The sequence below is a fragment of the Dromaius novaehollandiae genome, chromosome 3, assembly GCF_036370855.1.
Source record: "Dromaius novaehollandiae isolate bDroNov1 chromosome 3, bDroNov1.hap1, whole genome shotgun sequence".
In the NCBI taxonomy this organism is placed as follows: Eukaryota; Metazoa; Chordata; class Aves; order Casuariiformes; family Dromaiidae; genus Dromaius; species Dromaius novaehollandiae.
Window position 1 is genome coordinate 117,708,391 of NC_088100.1, and position 21,178 is coordinate 117,729,568.

The 21,178-nt window shown below is 35.7% G+C and overlaps 1 protein-coding gene across 5 annotated transcripts in view; it reads left to right on the forward strand.

Moving 5' to 3' along the window:
- Positions 1-21,178, forward strand: part of LCLAT1 (lysocardiolipin acyltransferase 1) — a 123,396-nt gene that overhangs the window by 476 nt on the left and 101,742 nt on the right. For 2 of the 5 annotated variants that reach the window (XM_026094749.2, XM_064509920.1), the window contains exon 3: positions 12,383-12,456. The exons of 2 other annotated variants lie outside the window; for them this stretch is intronic. The gene's annotated coding sequence lies outside the window, so the exon portion shown is untranslated. Of the gene's footprint in view, positions 1-12,382; positions 12,457-20,505; positions 20,620-21,178 lie in introns of those variants that run through there. One more of the 5 variants, XM_064509919.1, reaches the window with a different exon arrangement.

The window sequence follows — 21,178 nt, forward strand, 5'->3', positions numbered from 1 at the left end:
ATAAACGCAGGCTTGTTGTAACTTAGTATTTTTCTTTCTAGAGGGGAGAAGGGGGGGGGAAAGCAGAATCGGTTATTATGGCTTTCACATGCACAGAAATGAGTCAGGTTTCGCCAAATGTTGGTTGGCTTTCCCTGTTTACTGTGTGTGTTGCCACTTCTCCTGCTGGTGTTGGCATGTAGTGTGCTATCACAGCTAGATTTGCCTTCTGGCAAAGTTAGACTTTGGCCTGAATGATCTCTTGTGTAAGAAGTGCAAGATGAGTATTGGAGTATGCTGTGTAACTTCCCACAGCCAAACTGTTAGAGTAATTTTGGTTGCAAAAAGCTGAGTGCTGAAAATAAATGCTAGAATTAAACTACTTATGCAACTTCACTTTAGTGCTTATGTGTATTCATTATGATACTCTATTTGATTGTAATTGGCTTTTTTAAAAAAAAAACAGTGCTTATGTTAGTACAGAATGAGCTATGCTTACACAGTGGGCAGCTATTCAATATTTTGCTTATTGATTGCTAAATATCTCCGCAGTAGCTGTGTCTTGTTTTAAAGACACCACCCACTCCCTGCTTTTGGACTTTTCAGTAGTATTTACTACTGCAGTACTTAAAGGTTTCTCAAGCACAAAGTAATTCTGCTGTAACATGGAGTAATTAACAGATGGTCTTTTTTTTCCTTTACACATGGGGAAGCTCGCATATAAAAGGAGGAAAGTCAAAGTACTTCTTAAATTGAACACAGAAATCTGAAGCCTGTTGCCTGACTTTCCAGTCAGGTTTTACTGTATTATCTAATACTCTGAATTGAAAGCTTTGGTGGCAGCTGTTCTATCTAGTGCTCTTCAGCAAGTCAGGGTACAGTTTAACAGTGCATATACATAGTTTGGTCAATACATGGGCTGCAACTGAAAGCTTTGGTCTCACTCCTTCACCATCCCTGGCTGTGGGTTACTGCTGCTTTCCTCGTAGTGGATCTAGCAGTTGCATGACCACAGGTAGAGTTGATCTGACAGAGTTTTGGGAGGGATGGCTTTCTGTCACATGGAAGCTGTTCTAACAAGTGTTTGATCTAACATGAATGAAAGCTGCTTCTCTTTTTGCACTAATTTAACCCAGCTGTGGGTTAAATGTAATGTGAAACTGTACATCGAGAATCCAAACTTCAAACTGATCATTCAGAGAGTGAGCAGTACACTTACAACTTCTGAAAAGTTCAGATTAAAAAATAAAGTAAAATAGGCAGCCATATGTAGGGAATATGTGGTAAAAGTGAAGTGATTAAAAATCTCTGAAAGGACTTCCCCATCATTCCAGAGACTCTTTTCTCCGTTTATTCCTTGCTAAAGAGCTTCTGTGCTGCAGAAGGGAAGCTTCTTGCAAAGAGGCTGGTCCACCCTAGTTACATGGTGAGATAGGAATCTGCAGTGAAAATAAGATTGTATCTTACTGGACAAGGCCAAACTGAAGTTGCACACAGACCTTGATTCTGGTATGTTCTGACCTTTTAGCCATCTCAATGAGTTTTGCTTTCATGGTGTTTCTTACTCACAAAAGCAATCTGAAAAGAAAATTAGAAGTGTTACCATGAGACACCAATTTCACATCCCTGTGGGATTTTAGCAGTGTTGGGTTACTTGATTTATCATATCCTTTTTCCACTAACTCAAGTGGTAGACTTACGTGTTTAATCTGTTCCAGCAGGGTGTCTGTTCTTCAGCAGCTATTTCTAACCTTGACAAGCTAGATTCTTTCTCACCTTTACTCAAGCACCAGTCTCCTTGCCCTTCTGCTGGCTTCCTGTGATTCTGTCCTGGACGTCTCCCTGTGAGCTCCCTGAAAAAGTTTCTACCTCCTAATCTTTGTTTAGATCTTATGAACACCATATAAAATAAATGCTGCCTAGGATAGGATTTTTACGATAGGATTGTTATAACGTCTCTAGTTTTAATTTTCTCATGGACAGAGCTGTTTTCTTGATACTAAAACTACATTAAAATTCATAGGCAAGGCAATATATTTTAAAAGTGTATCTTTATACATAAATTAGCTAAACTTTGCTTTGTTTAGGTTAGAAAGCTTTAAAGTCTGGCATGTTCTGTTTTATACTTCAATTCTTGATTCAAGAATTTGATTTGAATAAATAGGAAAATAGGGACACTAATAATAAAAGATATTTTGGACATAGGTACATTGTTTAAATGCTGTTTAATTGAAAGTCACGGTAATTTTAGAACTGAGTTCCTGTGGCTCAGCTAAAGCTATTTTAGCACTGTTAGTTGTTTTGCTGTAATAAACTTAATTTCCTTAATTTGATTTTTTTTGTATTAAGAGTTCTTATGTTTTGAAAACTAGAGGGGTCCTTACTGGTCAATACAAAAATAATTGCTAAGGCACACTCACAGTCCTTTCTTGAATTTATGAAAACTCATTTGTCTTTAATCTGACAGAGGGGCTCTTTTTTTTTTTTTTTTTTTTGCTTCCCCCCATTCCCTCCAGAGATTTCTTGAAATGATACTTCCACCCCCCCACCACCTTTTGCTGCTTTTAAGTGTGTTTTTCCAAGACTTTTCTTCCAGTGATATTAAAAGTCCTGATACTCTTAAGGGCTTTTTGGTTATCCCTTATTATAAGCCTGCTATTTATATTATTTTATGTTATTTTAGATGTCAAGGGAGCAGGCATCACTTTCATTCTGATGACTCTCAAAGGTATTGCTTAATCTTCTGACTGCTTTCTTATTGAATTTGGTTTTTTTTTTGTTTTTAAGGCACACTTTATGGTTGCAAGAAAATCTCCATCTATTTGCTTTTCTCTCCTGATGGCAGTATCAGAGGTGCCACAAAGACTAAATGAGTGCCTGGTGGGACTTTATGAAGCACTTGTGTGGCTCACCACATGTTGCTTATGGAAAGAGAACTAATTTTACTTAAAACTACTCTTTTTAAAAATTAGTGTTTGAATCATGGAAGTGTTCTCTGTAAGCTGCTCTGTTCTCAGACATGCTTATTGTTCCTGTTTGTTTTAATGTATGAATAATAAATTTTGTACTCCCTCACCAAATCACAGAATCACAGAATGAGTGAAATGACCAAGCTGGCTGTACTCAGACATGTTAAAAGATGTGAACCAAACACGGGCTTTTACAGGAGAACAAGAAGTAAAACAAACCAAAACCAGGCAGTTTGTTTCTCTTACTAAACAGAGAGAAACAATACCAGACAACACAAACTTGATATATAATCAGGCTTTTTAAACAGGAATGGAGTTGCTTTGATTTCCTGAAACAGCAAGCTCTGCAGCTCCTTTTGACTCCAGTAAGGTCTTTTACTGAATAGCTTCCTGAATGATTCTATGAATTGAACTCTAAATGCTGAAGTTTTCAAAGAACATTTATAATTCCACTTCTAGTAGACCATCTATCTGTGTTGAATGTAGTGCTCCTCTGAATTCCTCATATTCAGATGGTACTCCCCAGCCTACAGTGTGCTACAGACTTTAACTGGAGTATTTCTGCTTGGTTCTTTTCTGTATTTATAGGTACAGAAATAGATTCTTACTCCAAATAAAGTTAGAGCCCTACTTCTTTGCAAACAATCAAATGAAAACTTTTTTGCAGCCACTTGCACACACTAGAGCACCCTAGCCCATGAACGTCGTTGAGATATGTGCCTGGGGCATGGCTGCAGCGATGTCATTTGTGGCTGTGTCACTCGCAATTCTCTAAAGCATGCAGCTGTCCATTTTCCACCCTTTGAACCTAACCATTGAAGATGGGGAAGAAAGAGGCCTAAGGGTCTTCATGTCATATCACCCAGTTTGTAAGCATAGGATGACCTGCTAGCTGCTGGTATCTTTGCAAGATGGTGAAGAGCAAGCGTCGTCTCCGCTTCCTTTACCCAATAAGCAGGATATCTAGAAAGATATCTCTTAGGAGCAGGATTCCAATTATATCTGAGCTACAGTAGTAACCTGCACTGTTTTGTCTCATCAGGTGCCATCTCCTGGAACTTCAAAATCTGGTTCTGACAGTTCTGTTTTAAACAGCTAATACAAAGTAGAATTTGCTATGTGATACCTTTAAATATTTTACGTCTTTTGGTCTGGAACTGAATACTTACAAAAAACACTTTTTATATTTTATTATTTTTTCTGTATTGAAAAAGTTCCATTTTTTAATGAAGTTTCTTTAATGGAGTTTAATGAAATTTCTTTTTTAATAAGGCTGATAGTGATAAATTGCTGATTTGTTTATAATAGTTTTTCAACTATGAAGCCATATGTGTTATTTTGTTCTTTAGTTAAGCATTTCATAGCTTATAATCTGGTAATTTAAGGTTTTGGCATTCTATTAAAAGACCAAGGTTTGGTAGTGATATTAAAACAAAAAAAACCAGAGTAAACAGTTTGGTATGACTTGGCCTTCCACCTACAAACATAGTTCCTCAAGGATTTATCTGGGAAACTTTTTTTTATGCTATGTCTTAGTCTGCTTTTGGGATAACGTTTGACTTCAGTTGTTAAGGATGCTCAGCATTGAGTTACACTTCAGCATTTCCTGTTAGAATATAGGACTCAAAGGGAAGAAATTTAAGGTACTTCAGTGTTTTGAAAATGTGTAAAAATACTTGTCGTGTTTCGTGCAGCATGTTGTTTGAAAAATACATATTCCTGTGACTGTTTTTAAGGGTAGTAAAGTCATGCTAGTCTGAACTTCCTACGATGTGAGCTGTTTCATGAAATGTGAGATTTTAATTGACATCAGTAGTGAGAGGTACATCAGACTGTAGCCAGTTCCACCCTGCATTAATCATAATTTGATGATCGAAATACCTTATTTGGGGTATTCTAGAATTGTAATTAATATTTCATTAACACACTGTGACATACAGTTTAGTAATCTGATACTTGATTTGTGGACTCCCAGAGCCGCTCATGCAATTTAGCAGCAAGACCTCCAGAGGTTCAACAGTACCAATTTTAATTGCAGCTTTCATTTATAACTTAAATTATGGGAGTGTATAGCATCAGTAAAGACCCTGTACTTCAATTGCCTGTATTTTCTCTTTAAAAAAAATTCTCAATGATTTTTGTTGGAGAAACTAATATCTTTAACCTCTGTCGCAGGCCTTTGAGATTTATCAGTGGGAAGACTTTCTGGCTAGAGATGTGCTTTCTCTGTCTTAACACTAAATTTAGGCTTGTCTTAATGATAGAGTTTATCTCTTCCATTTGTGTCCCTCTTGAAAATGCTGCTGATATACCAGAAGAAGACTCATTGAATGCAAATATTTTTAGGTGTCAAACCCTGACCTCTTCCAAAGTATCAGGATCAGCTTGGCAGCTGATGAGTTCCTGTACAGTTCTTAAAATTGTACTTTCTTTAAGTTAATATGATGGCATAAGTATTAAGAAAATCAATAAAAGTAGGATTTAATTTGCAGTGTTGAATCATGCCCTTTGTAGTCTTTACAGTGGATGCATCCTAGAGCAGATTTTTGACGTTTGATATCCATTTTTGATAATGAATACTAAGCCTAAATAGAATCTCTGTATAGTTCCACTTAAAATATTGGCTTATATTGAGCCGATAACTAGCCTAGTACTGATGGCAGTTGGTATTTGCTATGACTAATAACTTTTGACATGTTAAATTCTGACTTACTGTTTGTTTGCAGAATCTCATATATTACTGCTGGCGTATGTACCTGTTATTAGCAAACTTTATATCCTTGAAGTTGTGAAAAATTAATACGTGTTTGTAGGCATTGTGAAGTTAGAATTAGAAATGAATTAGAAAAATTTGCTGCTGGTAGATACTATTTTAAACAGACAGGAACAACAAGGGTGGATTTTCCACAACTTTCTTAACTTCTAGCTCTCTGAATTTATTTTATGCAGCTGCCAACTTTTGAACACTGAAATAGTACTGTGTTGCAAACACATGAAATTCTGTACTATGCTGAGTTAGTTTTTGGATGAAGTCTTCTGAAGAATATATAGTTTATTTTGGTTGTTTGGAATATGGTATTTTTTTCTATCTTCTGTCTTGTTGCCTGGTTGTTAAAAGAAGTAGTGATGAGCTGCTATAGATGCTATTTTTGTTTGGATTATAAAAGACAGCATTATCTGGAGTGCTTAAAATAGATTAAAAATTAATCTCTGCAGTGATACTTTAACAGTTAATCTAATTGGTGATACTTGCTAATATAGATGTGACTTTAGTCATAGTGTGGCATACTGTGAAAGGTGCTAACAGGTCTTTTAATCTTTACAGGTGAGCTTGTAACCTAGATGTGAAGTGTTTTAAACCTTGTAACAGGTGACTTTATAGCTTTTGTTAAATTTTTCCCTCTCCATGTTAGGCCTTTGTGTAGATTTAAACTGGTTACTTTATTAAAAACTTATTTAAAGATTAAATTATTAAAAATGTGGACACTTATGTTTTAATGTAACTGAGCTGTATACAGTTTAATTATAAGACAATTTCATTTTAGTGGGCTCTGCGTTTTCTTAAGACTTCTACATCACTGAAGAACGGGCTTTTCTTCTGTAAACTTGAAACTTTTTGGCATTATAGAAACAATGTGAGTGCAGTGTCAAAATATGACTGAAAACTTTATTGTAAAATGTGAAAAGAGGTGATGAGAATGTCAAGATTCTTGCTGGGCTTATTAAGAAACTTTCCAAAAAATCCCTATTGAAATCCAAACTTACATTGAACTGCTTAGAGAAGGTTGTGAGTATGGGAAAGGGATTGTCAGAGAGGTCAGTCTGGGACCAGTAGGAAGGACTGATAGTTGAATAAAAGAGTGAATGAATTGGTGAATGGGTACAGAGGCAGGGTACCTGGCAGATCTGGGTAGCCTCGTTTACATGTCTGTCGAAGTGATGAGCTCTCTAAGTGATATTTTTTCCTCTTGGTATCTGGTTACTAGCTGTAATGTTACATACCAATTCATTTCTTAAGATTTTTTTCAAGCTAAGTCTACCATTATTTTCTGCCCTTTCATTTTCATAGGGAATATGGTTCATCCTATTGTCTGATACAACTCCATCTGTATGTTTCAATAATCATTTAAGTCTTTGTTCTGGCCTTTTTAAAAGCTCTCCAACATCTGCTTCACTGAGTAAGCAGTTTTAAAATGGCTAAAATCACTTTGATCAAGAAAGCTGTAGAAACCTGTTTTTAAGTCTGACCTAGGAAGAAAGCTGTGGTTGCTTTTAGAATGAAGCATGTCTTCTGTCTTCGCTTACAGGTGAACTAGAGACCCAAGAGGTTGACGAAATTTGTTACGGGAGAAACTTATGCATATACTGTAAAGTTACTAAGTAACATAAGCAACTGCTCAGTTTAAAAAAAAAAAAGAAAAAAATCTTGGGTTAATTCTTTCTAGAAATCTGCTGAGCCTGATCTTGCAGGTTTCACTGAAACAGCATTATAGAGTATTGCCAAATGTACTGGTACCTAAGTTTAGATTAAAAAAAAAAAAAAAAAAGGTAGTCCATTTCAACCACTAAGTGTTTACAGCACTGCAAGCCTTTCTTGTTCTGTAAAGACTTTTTTTTGGGTATATCTTTACAGGTCTTCAGAACAATGCATGTATTTTTTGGTTTTTATATATAAATATTTTTTCTGTTGGGGTGATTTTGCTGGTTATTTTCCCTTCAAGAACTGGATGTAGTGAGAATAACTACCAATAATCGGATGGGTGATCTGCATTTAGAGCTTGACAGCTCTGGTGAAGTCTGATGTTTGGCAGATTTATCGTTCTCTGGTTTTCTTGGGTTACTTTTAAATGTTGATTTGGTTCCATATAGAGCAGCCTGATAAAAATGTTTTATCTTGCTTTCTTCACACTGTCCAAACTTGGTCAGAATCTGTATATTTTTCTGAAACTCGTGTATGAAAAGATGTGTCTTAAGTGCTCAGGGATTGCATTGCCGTTGTCTGGCATTGGATTAGCAGATGTGAAGTGGTTCTTTTGTAAGTTGGTTCTCTGTAGTTGGGGCAGTTTTCCAGTGATGTTTGAGTTTGAAGTTCATTTTTCCTGTAAAGATAGGTGTTTGGTTCTGATTGAGTTGGCCTGTTGTCAAAGGAGACTTACTGGTGAGTGACAAAGTAACTTTCTTCTTGGGCACTTTCCTCCTCCCGTCTCTTTCTTACCCTGTTCATTAAATCAAACTGGGACTGGTTGTCACAGATCAAGATTTAACTTGCTGTTCCAAGTATAACTGGAATTTTTTTATGGTTATATATGAAGTGAACATACACATCTGGGGTTCATGTGTGGGTCTTTTTGTTTTGTTTGTTTACTTTTTTGCGTGGTCAGTTTGATAATGATTCCATCCGGATAAAAACATTAATTGGGAGGTAACAAAGTACGACTTGCAACCCTTCAGATGTATTAGAAACACTCTGTCTGCTTTTTGAAGGTAAAAATGTTACTGTCTTGCTACACGTGAGAGGTCACCTGAAACACCACCTAGGACGAGTGACACAGTTTTAGCAATGATAAAAATGCCGATAAGCCTTTATTCAGCTTGATCTGCTGTTAGAGAGACAGGCTTAAAGCCTTTATTCAGCTTGATCTGCTCTTAGAGAGACAGGCTTAGTGGATGAGAGATTTAAAATCTTTTTTCTTCCACCCAAGAATATTTTTTATGTTTAAGTAATTAATTCCTCATCACTTGATAATTTTGCTCTTAGGTTTCGTTATGGTTACTCTTACCTAGTATTAGTATTGATTTTAACATTGGTTTTCCCCATTATCCACACAAGCAATGATTTACAGCCTGCATTTGTTCTGATCTAGTATTAGCATTATGTGTTCGAATTCAGAAGATAATTGCATATCTTGCAAATTGCCCAATGGCTGTTTCATCTTGAAACATTTAGAAATCCATTTTAGTTTCTCGTAATTATAATGTTTTAGTCAGACAGCAATCTAAACTTAGGACAGGACTTTGGCAGTGATATGCTTGTTTTTCTAAACTAAGCACAGTTTCTGTGGTTAAATTTTCCTTTCATTTATAAATATAGATTTTAATCAGTGTAGGCCAAACTTTTCCAACCATGTTTAAAATTAGCTCAAGCCATATTTAAAAAAATATGTTCTCCTAGTATGATTTGACTTATGTAGAAAAATGTATGCAGAAATGAAGAATGTTTTGAAGTTGCTTAATGCTTTTAAAGTGTTTTTACAATCTGTTTCCAAAAAACGTTCGTAGGGTGGCTCAAATAGGACTTAATGCTAGTATTCTTTTTGTAATAAGTGCCAGTAGTAACACTTCATGCTGTGCTTCTGGAATTTGAAAGGTAGCTTTTAAGAAAGAAACTGTAAATTCCACTCATCAGGCAGCTAAGTTATGACATCAAAGCAAACCAAAATGCTTGCTGTTCTTCCAAATTTCAATGCAGGCATCTTGTTGGAGATTACTTATGTTTTCCTTGCTCAACTTAGGTCTTTTGGCAGGGTATAGTTACTTCTTTCTGTTGGTAGGTTGAAGTTACAAATAGATGTATAGTAAGCCTTAAGCTTTGTGTGGAGAATGTTCAATGTCATATGTATTCAGAAGTAGAGATAGGAAAGAGTCTGATGCCAGAATTGAATGTATCAAGCAGTTATTGCAACTCCCAGAATTACTGCTGGAAGTTTAGTAGTTCCTCTATAAAAAAAAGCCTGTTACCAGCATTATTATTTCCCTGTTTTTACCCAAATGCAGGAGGAAAGGTCTTCGCTGTACCCAGAAACTTTTCAAGTTGGCACAGTGTTCAGAAATCAAGGGAGTCCATCTGTCAGCAACACCCTCCTGTTCAGATAGACCATTTCTGTTGATCACTGGTAGAGTGTCGTGCTTTCACAGGGAAAGTTTAGAGCAAATGTTATGAGAAGTAGATGAGTAGTGTAAATCTCTGTTCTTATATGAGGTGTGCTGGTTAACTTTGACCCGCTGTTTCTTTAGTGCAAGCGATGTAGAAGAGTTCAGTCATGGAAATGTGAGAAATCGGACATATTTTCTCAGATGCATTAGCTTGTGGGCCTCAATTTCCTTCCAGTTTTAAATATTAAAGTAAGCATGTGACTATTTAGGTAATTATTGCATTTGTTATCAAGGTCACAGGCTTGTGACTTTATTTTTGCAGTCTTACCTACTAAAATGTAAAGAATATTCTTTTTGACAAAGCTGTTAATAGTATAGCAATAGCAAATTTATCAGTGGTAAAGCTTACCATTTTTTTATTGCTGCAGCTTGTATTATTCTGGTGAATCATGTGGTGAAACTTGAACAAATTGTTCTGAATTTCACTCAACTGATTGTTCTCCTGACCAGAGCTAATTCTTACTGCAAATTTATGTTGTAGAGTGGAAAATTCTCAAGCCTTCAGCTTGCTGGATCACAGTTATGCATTTTGTGTACATTAATGAGAAAGTTGCTTTTAACTCTACTGGTAAAATAAAACCAGTAGACAGTGATGCCCACATACTGATCTACAGAAGTTAACACTTTTCATAATGAGTCAAATTTCAAACTGGCTTCTTCTTTCAGACTTTGACAGGAACTTGGAACTTGTTCCTTCTTCTGCCACGCAAATTTTTGAGATTGTTTTTGTACCAGCCAGAGTTTGGGGCCATGTGCTCCAGGAAAGCCCTCACCAGATCCTCTAACAAAACTGAGGAAAACTACAAAAGATTTCTCAAAATAAGTAGAAGAAATATTGCCTCTTAGGTCTCTGTTGGGAGCAAGTCCTTTTTTTCAACTCCTCTTTAGCGGAAAACCTTTTTCTCTTGAGTAAAACATTTCAGAAAGTGATGTGAGATGGTAGGTTCATGACAAGATTATTGAGCCATTCTGTAGGGTCTGGTAAGGCTAATCATTTCCTTTTAGCCTCCTGCGGAGACAGTACCTTTCTTTTGGTCTTCCCTCTGGAATTTGAAAGCACCACTAAATCTGTCAACTTGACGGTTGAATTTCCTTAAAAAGAAAATGGTATTAGCCATCTCTTCGAATGCTGCTTGCCCAGTTCACTGGGTTTGTTGTTATGACAAGTAAAAGTGATGCATTGCCAGCAAACTACTCGTGTGCAGTTCCTCATCAGGTAGTAGAAACAATTAAAGTTCTGGGAATTGGCATGCAATTCACATATGGAAAGGAGGGGTTTGGCCTGGTTTAATCTCTTAAATAATTGCAGACTGTCTAGGAAGATGGAATGTAATGTTCTGGATATGTTTGATCTTTTTAAATTTTGGGGTAGACTGCTTTAAAAAAGGATCAGTCTGACTGCATTATGTGCTGTCTCGAGGAGATGGATAGGCTTTACACCATAGTTTCCTTAGCAAAATACTTGTGCATCAGTCTGATTTACAAGAAGTGTTTTGCAGACTCATCTATTTCTAACTATTGAAAGTGACAAAGAGAGTCTCTCTCAAAATTACGGCTTCGCTCGGTGAAGAGTGTTCTTTTATTAGGAACATCGGGTTTAAATTTTTCCACTTGGATACCAAGTTTTAAATAAAACCCTGACAATTATCCACTGTTTCCAGTACTTGCATTGGTACAGTATTCATTGCAAAATGGTCACTTCATTATTTTGTCATGAACAGTTGTATCATTAGATGCCAATTTCCAAAATTTATTTAAAATAGTCATTTAAATAAGAACTTTCTCTAATGAAAGTTTTTCTGCTTATATTGTAATAAAGGTAGGCATTTTATTTTTTGTATCTCAGTTCTGCTCTGAAGGAAGAATCCTGGTTTCTTTCCTCAATGTTGAGAAGCAGTTAGTTTTGAATCTCTCTTGGATGCTTTAACTGAATCACACATCTAATTTAGATTCTGACAGTCAATAAAAGAGGTATGTGTTTATCTTGTCTGCCAGCTTATTAGTTCTTGAATGGCAAATGCAGGCAAAAATGTCAGAGGTTAAACAGCTATTTTTTTGTATGTTCTTGTTACAGTAGGTCATTGAAGGACCTTGAGAGATGACTGCTTTTTAAGATCAAGATAAAGGATCTGTAGTTATGATAGCATGGAAATTAAATGTAGGCAGAAACAAATGTGGCTTGAGTGGTCACAACAGGGATGTTGCTAAAATAGTTGTTGATAACGCAGGATTATGTATTATCTTTTGTCTAAATGGAAAATAGCTAAAATTATGTTTTTTTTCCTAAAATAACTGGAGTAGGCTGGTCAATTGAAGAATGATATGGCATGATACACAGCACCCTTGTGCAGTAAAATATCTTTGAAAATACAGTAATACCAGTTACTTGAATCAATGAAAGAACATTATGAAAAATTTAGAGGATTTGGTAAACTTTGATTGTGTCAGTCACATTTTAATAAGATCTTCTTATGGTCTTCCTTCTCTCTGTGTCTTTGCAGCTTGGCAGACCATCACCCCCTTGTACAACAGCACTATGTCCCTGAAGCAGCTATAGAAAACACTTACACGAAAGGTAATATTAGGAAAGCTTCAAGCTGTTTAAAGATTTCCTTGTTGCATGCAGCTCCAAGGGTGTTCAGATTCCTGTTCTCTTTTGTGTAGGCAGTGGCAAATAGAGGTGGTAAATCTGGCTTTTGGGCTTTTTTTTTTCCTGCAGATTTATGTCAAGCATCCATGGTCTTTAGTGAAGATCCTTGGGCATCCATAAAAGCCTGTTAAGCAAACTAGCACTGCAGATCTTGGCCATAGCTTTGTTACTGTAAGGAATAGGGAGGCAGAATAAAGCTTGCTTTCAGAGCTAAAGGTATTATCTTTGTGAGCAGAATGCTAAAATGAGTTTGTCTGTTAGCGCAGTTTGTCCACCCTTCTCTTTCCTTCTCTATGCTTATCACACAGATGTTCAATGTGGTAGAAGGAAGAGGAAATAAAGATTACATTTCCCATGTCCATCATCTCTCACTGAGACTTGAAATAGAGTTAGCTAAAGAGGGCGTTTTTAGGAGAGGCTTTTGTTGAACTTTAGAAACACGTCAGTGATTCATACATGTAAAATAAGCAAACCTTTACATTTCGAAAAACTTTCTAGTAGGTTTGGATTTCAGTGCTAAGTATTCTGTATGTACAGGATTAACGCAGATGATAATGTTTACCAGAAATGTCACAAAATGACCCATGGGCAATGAGATACCCAGCACTGGAAAACAGTAGTTGTGAAATATTACTGTTTAGGAATTCACTTTACATTTAGTTGCATAGGCTGCAGAATATTTTAGAATGAAAATTTTCAGAAGTACTGAAAATGATCTGATCTGCAGAAGAACAGTATTTTAATGAGTGCTCATAGCATAACACAGGAAGCAGAAATCATCATCAGCTGTTTGTCCTGCATTTGAAGACTGCGGTTACCCTTGCAGCTTTTTAGCTGTTTAGCTAAGTGTTTACAACCTTTACAGACAGTATGTATTACGGTCTTTAGAGCAAATACCTTTGTTTGGCCTTAGTGTCTTGTAAAGATCCTGTCCCTCAGGATTTTTGCTGGTGGGGCAGTAGTTCTTTTCCATGTGACAGATGTAATTCTCATGGCTCTTAAGAACTTGGGATGCAGTGTTAATATGGAGAAATGGCCCACACTTAAGAATTGAACCATGTTTTGTGAGACTTAAATGTCAATCTGCCTTGAGAAAGGTTTCAGTATGCAATTCTGCCAGTTCCAGTGTCTTGAATGATTTTAACGTTCAGAGTGAAGTTATCAAGAACTTTTGTTTCCGGTTGGGAAGTTACTTGATACAGAACCATCGATGTCGTATTTCTTGACTAGATGGTTGTTGCTTCTTAACATTTCTCTCCTATTACTGCTGCCTACTGAAGCTGAACCTTACTAGGAACAGTCAGATTTCCACCAGGCATGTGCTGAAGAGCTAGGACAAAAATGAAATTTATGTTAGAATGATCTGGAGAGAAGCAAAATTGTGGGCAAGTATTTTTCCTTTTTCCAAATGTTAAACTATAGATACGCTAGTAATATTTCTACAAAAACACTGCTAGGCTAATTTAAAGCAAAACTCTCAAATTCGTATATCCCACACGGCTTGAAACATTCCTGCTATTTTTTTTTTTTTCCTGCTGTATTAACTTCTTACATAGAAAGGAAATGAATTTTAGAAAGAATGTTATACATAAGCAATTTGAGACATTCTCTGTTAAGGAAATACCAGCTGTCAAGAAAGATGCAGCCAATGTTGAGTTATATTGAAAACATTTTAAAAGAACTATTTGTCAAGGAAAAGTGGATTAATTAAAACATTTTAACTATTTTTGCCCTGGAATAAAGTTAGGCAAATTCCAGATAAGTGTCCTCTCTACCCAGCCATTATTAAGGGGCACAGATTTGTTTTTGCAGAAGGTAGTTCACTTAAGTAAGTTGTTCCCTAATGTAGAATAAAGAATTTCTCTGACTAAGGTGTAACTGCAAGGAAAAAAAGATTTGGAACCATTAAGCTTTATCTTTATTATCTTCAAATTCTATGAACTTTCTTTCATTGATTTTTTTTTTTTTTGACAGAAAGACAGAATTTGTATTAAAAAGAAAACAGGTTATATTTTAGGATTATCACAGTATTTTTATTTCAAAATCTGTTCTTTTAAGAGTAATTAATAGCAGTAGGAGGCATTATGTTGCTTCTGTGGAGGAAAACAGTGAAATGCAGACAAAAATAGAACCAGAATCAAGCTTCCGAAATATTAAATATGATAAGATTTATTCTTTTTAATCCATTCTACCCTGCTGGTTTTAAGGAGTCGAACACTGAATATTCAGTTCTCCTTTAGTGGTTTGAAGTATAAGGTTTTGGTTCAATTACCACATTGTTCTTTGTCCCATTAGTCTGTTGATGCTAGCAGATTTACCCTTTCAAATGTAGTAAATGTAGAAGCAGCTATGCCTGTTACCTTTCTAGATAGTGCTCCAATCTCTCTCTCTCTCTCTCGCTCGCTTTTCTTTTTTTTTTAATTCAGGTACACTCCTACATGAGCATAAAGAGGTTGAAGAGGATGCTTAGATGTTATGGTTATGTGGCCTAATTAAATGTTGAGTATTTGATTTTCAAAAAGCACAAATATTGTAACTGTATATGGAGGGGATTGGTCTTCCTCTATTTAAGATATCTTACCTTTTCATTATGATAATTTTCTGGAAATTCATGAAAATGAGATTTTTTTTTCTATGTGTTGAAAGTATTAAAATGTGTATCTCAAATTACATGCTTGTTATTAGAAATGAGCAGCTGTTGTTCCCCAAAATTCTGTTCAGACTATAACATGAATTAAGTTCATGTGTATAATGCCAACAAAAACATAGGTACCAAATGATATAAAACAGTGGCTGTTTTTTTCTTTATTGTCACTCACATCTCCACATATGAATTGACAGTCTGTATTTCCCTTAAAAACTTACTTTCAATATTCATGATAATTTGTATTACAGGAGTGCCTTAAGGATCTAAGGAAAGATATGGTCTGTAGAACACATTTACTGCACATGCTTGGTGCTGCACAGTGAATTGAAAAGAGGATTGAAGAAAGGGGATCACCTGAAGGTTTCCTTAGTTAAATGCCACTCTGAAGAAGAAGATTTTGCCTTTTTACTTGATAAGCAAGACACCTAACACTTTTCATTAACAATAGCTAACTATGATCCTCATATCAAATGCTGAGGTTTCCAGCTGGACATCTATAAAATGACAAATGTGAAGCTTTCACAGCTGCAACTGAAGCTAATAGAAACTGTAAGTTGTGCTGATGAAGTAATGCACAATGAGAAGTATTCTGGAAAAATCAGGCTGTAAACATCCCAGATCAGGTGCACACAATTTGTATACTTTGTGCCTTGGATCTTGAATTATGAGAACAGAAACTCCTGTGAAAGTAAATTACTGACATATGACACTTTCAGATAGTAGCATAACAAGCACGATATGGGGAAAAAGATTTGGGTTTTTTTGGCCTAAGATTTTTAACAGTGTGGGCTAATTTTAGTATGATACTATACAGTGAATTAAGGAGAGGAAAAAGAAATACTGAATAATTTTTCCTTGTTGACCATACTTGAAGCATGTGCGTTGAATGAGGCAGGGTTCCTGTTTGAAAAAACAAGCAAACCAGAAAGAAACAGCCTTAATTCGGGTATTTAATAATTTCAGTATGTTTGTAAATGTTTTAAATGTAATATGAAGGTAGCAATTCACTAGCAGTGTGCTGAGTGAGGCTGAAACCCTCTGACCTTTTAGCTGTGGCTATAGCAAATTGTCATTATGCTGTGGGAGTGACCACTTACTGCAGGTGCTGTTTTCCCTTATGTAAGTCCTGTTGGTGCTATATCTAAGCCAGAATACTTTTCAGTTTGAAACAAACCACTGTATGTTTGACTTGCTTTTTCTTAAAGACTTCTCCACAGAAATACCTTGTTTGCAGTTTTGACACTGTGCTTTACTGGGAGCCTGTTTTAGCATGCGAAAAATGCTAGGTATCTGAGACCAGTGCTGACCCTCAAGAGAGGTAACTAGATTGAATTCCTGAATATAGTATCTAGACCACTAGTTACGTCAAGGCTAGAAAAAAAAAGATAATATTCCAATTTATTTCTACAAAGCATTTAACATTCCTAAATGATCCTGTGGTTTCACTGAGTTAGACAGATCCTGCTTATGCCTCTCACTTAAATCTTGGTTTCGTCTACAGAGAAATTGTTCTGGGCGTATCTGCATATGCACGATTGGGCATGTGGTTAATGTTCCAGGGAGATGGAAGGGGTAAATAACCTCCTCTGATATCTTGATTCATATTTTGAAACTTCCTGTGTAGTAATTCTTGTGAAAATTGTATTAGTCGCCTAGGACAACTTGTTTCAATTCCAGTCTGATGCTTCTGCAGTCAAGATGAAGGATGTTGCTCTGGATGCTTTTTTGCAGAGAAATTAATAACAAACCACCATGCATTGATTGACTTTTACTGTCTAATTAGTGGTACACAGGTTTGTTACATCTTTATTGGCATTCACAGTGAAGTTAAGCCTAAAAACATATGTGGAGTTGTTTGATCTAAATATATCTTAGTCTTTTATGATATTTATAAAAAGGCAAAGCTTATTTGATGAACTGGCAGACATCTTTACAGATGGGTAACATGAAGAGTGATTCATTTTGAATGAGGTGTGAAGTCTGCAGTTTTTTTAGTTTTATCCTAGTTTACCTTATTTGCTAATAAGTTAAAGCTTTTCCTCAGCTGTTGGCCATGAATCATTTTTACAGGTGTATCTGATTACAAATTACAGTTAATCTCCTGAATTCCCTGCCAGTGAAAAATAATGTGTCTTTATGCACTTTTTAAAAATAAGGACTTTGGAAAAAATGTTATACCACTACAAAGTATATTCCCATTATCTGCCTGGCCTGGTAAAAAGTGACTAAAATAAATTATCAAAATGTGTAACAGCTTAACCAAAATTACAGGTTGTAGAAGTTCTTTAATAGGACATCCTGCAGTTGAGGTGAAGTTATTCCAGGTTTTGATTCTTTCCTTAATATATAGCAAAAGATGCTTTCAGTTTAAAACAGTCAGTTATGATATATCACGATGTGATTTTCCATCTATACGCTTGATATTTTTATCTGAGAATTTGGAAGTTACAGAGATGGAAAATGACAAAGATAAATTATTCCCCTACATTAAGTGCTATGGGACGATTGATAGTTGAGTCCTGTTAGTTGTGTTTTTTCAAACTGCAGTCAGCCATTTTGTAATATTTAAAATCCCTAATATTCCTGAACAACTGCTGGAGAATCCTTTTTTGATATTCCTTCTAAAAGGGATTATTATTTATTTTCGTTGTAGTTGGACCCAGGAATTTCAGTCGAGTAACAGGAGGCGATTACGTTTTTTCTCAGTGGATAATGCAGTCAGACCTGATTTGAAACTGGAATCTGCTACAGTACAAAAGGCCTGCAATTATGCTGTTAGAGGTTTTAGATAGCTTTAAACAAATTTCTTCCTGTATAATACCTAAAAATCTCATCAATATAAGTCATAAGCTATTCATCTGTACGCCTTAACTGTGTGCTTTACGTAGAGAACCTGTAAGATCTTCTAAACAGACTTTGTTATGTGCAAAGCTAGTTTTGTAAGTTTTTCTTTAAGATCTGTTCATTACTTTTTCATTTAAGCTTGTCTATTTCCAAAACCCTTTGAAGCTGCCATTTTATCAACAAAAGAGCTAGTAATTTTTTTGAGATGCAGAACATGGTTTGTCTGAGAGTCTTTGTACTGCATGGGTTGAAGATGGGATGCATCTGTAGCGGTTGCCAAACTGAAGTCTGAAACGATGCCAGGACATTTATGCTGAGTTTACTAGAATGGCTTTCTCTACTTGATTTCTTCCTCTGTCATCATTAATCACTTTCCTCTTTGTCAAGGTGTTAGTTACTAACAATTTTGACTTCCTAAAAAATGCTTGTTAAATAACTTCTCATTCTTTTTGCTTTATTTTATCCTTTATGCCCACTGCAGATGATTGTAAACCTCTGGAAAGCACTGTGAGAACACAACAGCTTAATATAAATAAGTGAAAAGGTCTGTTCAGTTGTTGCTCATGTCTTTGAGCCTATCTAGATGGTTGGCGTTGGGTCTTCCTATGAGAAGATGGAGAGTAGAGGGGAAAACACTGGTAGCTCATTCAACTTCTCTATTTTTGTTTGGAATGTATTTACCTTTAGCTAAATTAATCTGAAATATTTTGTTAGGCTGTATCATGGCATAGAACTACAGAGACCTCATATGCATTCTAAAAAGCTCTTAAATTAGAAACAGCTGTACTTATTTCCCTCCTCTTTGTTTATTTCTGGCAGTGATGGTATGAAAATGCCATCTTTATTTGCTTAATTTTTGTGTTTTCCTTTTTAGTCTCTGTTACAGTTATTCTCTCAACCTTGCAACATGGCAGAAGAACATTTTAGGCTAAATTATCTGCTTCATGAAGTTTAAACTGTTTGAAAAATGAATTTTAAAGTAACTTTTATTCTCTTAATTTTTCAGCTAGCAGGGAGGTATTTTTGAAAACTATGACATAATTTAGCGTTTCCAAAGAGAGGAACTGAATTACGCTGTTTTGAGTAGTACCATAGTGGTCAAGGAGTGAAACCCCTGATGCTGATGTGCTACTTGTGCAAATGTGATGCAAGGTTTATTGGTGATGATTCTTCTTAAAATAAAAGATGCCTTATTTATTCCTTTAAAGCTTTCTCAGCTATGGAAGAGTTAGTTACTTACCTTAAAATAAACTGCAGAATAAGGGGGGCTATTAGGAAGCAAGGATCCTTTCCCCTTTTAGGGAGGATATGAATTAAAAACTGAGGTGGTAGTTTTAAACCTGCTGATGTTACAGCAATTTAAATGTAACTTGTAACTGAGCCACCATAGGAAAATTATTTTCTTTCCTGAGGGAGGAAGGAAGGAGAAGCACTTGCTATGTGCGCTGTTTCCCTATAGGCTGTTTCTCTTCTTGTTTGTGTAATGGTCTTGTGCTGCAAGAAGGGAAAGCAGCAGTTTAAACACAGGAAAATGTGGTTGTTAAACCGCAAAAAATAAGAGGTTTCAGGAGCCTGCATAGTGTCTGAAACTATTTCTCTCATTCTTGCTTTTTGCTTTCATTTTGCCAGTGACAATTTAAAAAAGAAAAGATCAAAAAGTGACTTTTTTCCTAGTTGAAGGAAATCTGCTGGGCAGTTTTGTACTGAAATGCTTGTGTATTTAAAATGCTTGCCTATTTTCAGAATTTCATAACGCCTCTAAATTCAGTGACTTTGAAATGTGCCTGTACATTTTAACTGGCCTTCTTGACACACTTTTGTTGTCAAATGAAACATTTTCATTGGCACAAAAATATTTGCCCCGCCTATTTTCATTTGCTAATGGTGGGAACAGTAACATTAAAAGCTGTTTAAAATATATGAAGTGAGTTCTGGGGTCATTCCCCACCTGTTGTTTATTTTGATTTATTCAAGTACAAAAAAAGTAATCATGTTGGTAAAGTTCTAACATCTAAGTAGTGATTTACTGCAATTCTGTAAGTAGACATAGTGATGTTAACTAAGTATCCTGCATGCTGCAGACTTGGACAATTTACACGTCAAGAAGTTTGGTTGGCTTCTTCAGGCAAAACTTGGGACTTCTTGAGTAATGAACAATGACTGTTTGCAATAAAGGTCACTTCCTAACTTTAAAGAAACTTAGAGTACATTGCACTGAATTATGGAACTAAAGAATGTAAATACAGAAAATCTTTGATTAACTTCTCCTTTTCAAAGTGTCGTGACCTTTATTGAGCTCCACTTGCTGACATTTTTAGAAGACTTTTAGTATTACTTCCTTTCATTATGAAAGGCTTTATTTGCGTATTTGCTTCCATATATTTCATAGTCATCTTCTCTGCCTTTCATTATGAAAGGCTTTATTTGCGTATTTGCTTCCATATATTTCATTGTAATCTTCTCTGCCATTTGATTTTCTTCAGGTACAACAGCATCCACGTTCCGTGTCTGCTTGGTTACTGTATTGGAGTAATGATGCAGTCCTATTTTGTACAACATTCTAGAAGTGCAAATCTATAAGTAGACATACTGTCTTGGTAAGCAAAAGAAAAATAATCAAATGAGTGGAAAAGAACAAAGCAGCAACAAAGATAAGCACCTACAAAAAACACTTGAAAGATGAGTATAATTCATATTAGCAGTAAATCACATAGGATGGATATCTTTCTATTTTTACTTTTGAAATTATTAGCTGCTTTTTCTATTTAAAGGTAAAGATGTATTTGGTCTGACTTAATGCAAGTGAATCATAGTATATGCATTGTTACTGTATAAAAATAGTGATTGATGGTTGTGCTTCTTATACTTTTCATATTTTTGAGAGGGAAGGAAACTCTTTATACTTCGCTCTCTGGGTTGTACTGGAAGTTGTTCAGACATTTCATAGTCTGGGGTGGTGATGAAGGGAGACGGTAAATGATGCTTTAAATAATACAGGCGACAGGATTACATGTTTTTTTTTTTTTTTCTGTTACAGCAGACCTTTCCAGTTGGCTTCCTTTCTTTTCCTTTCCTTACACACCCTGTGGTGTTAGCAGTATAGACTACATAAGATTACAAATAATATTTTGACGAGGAGTCATTGCAGAGTTGATC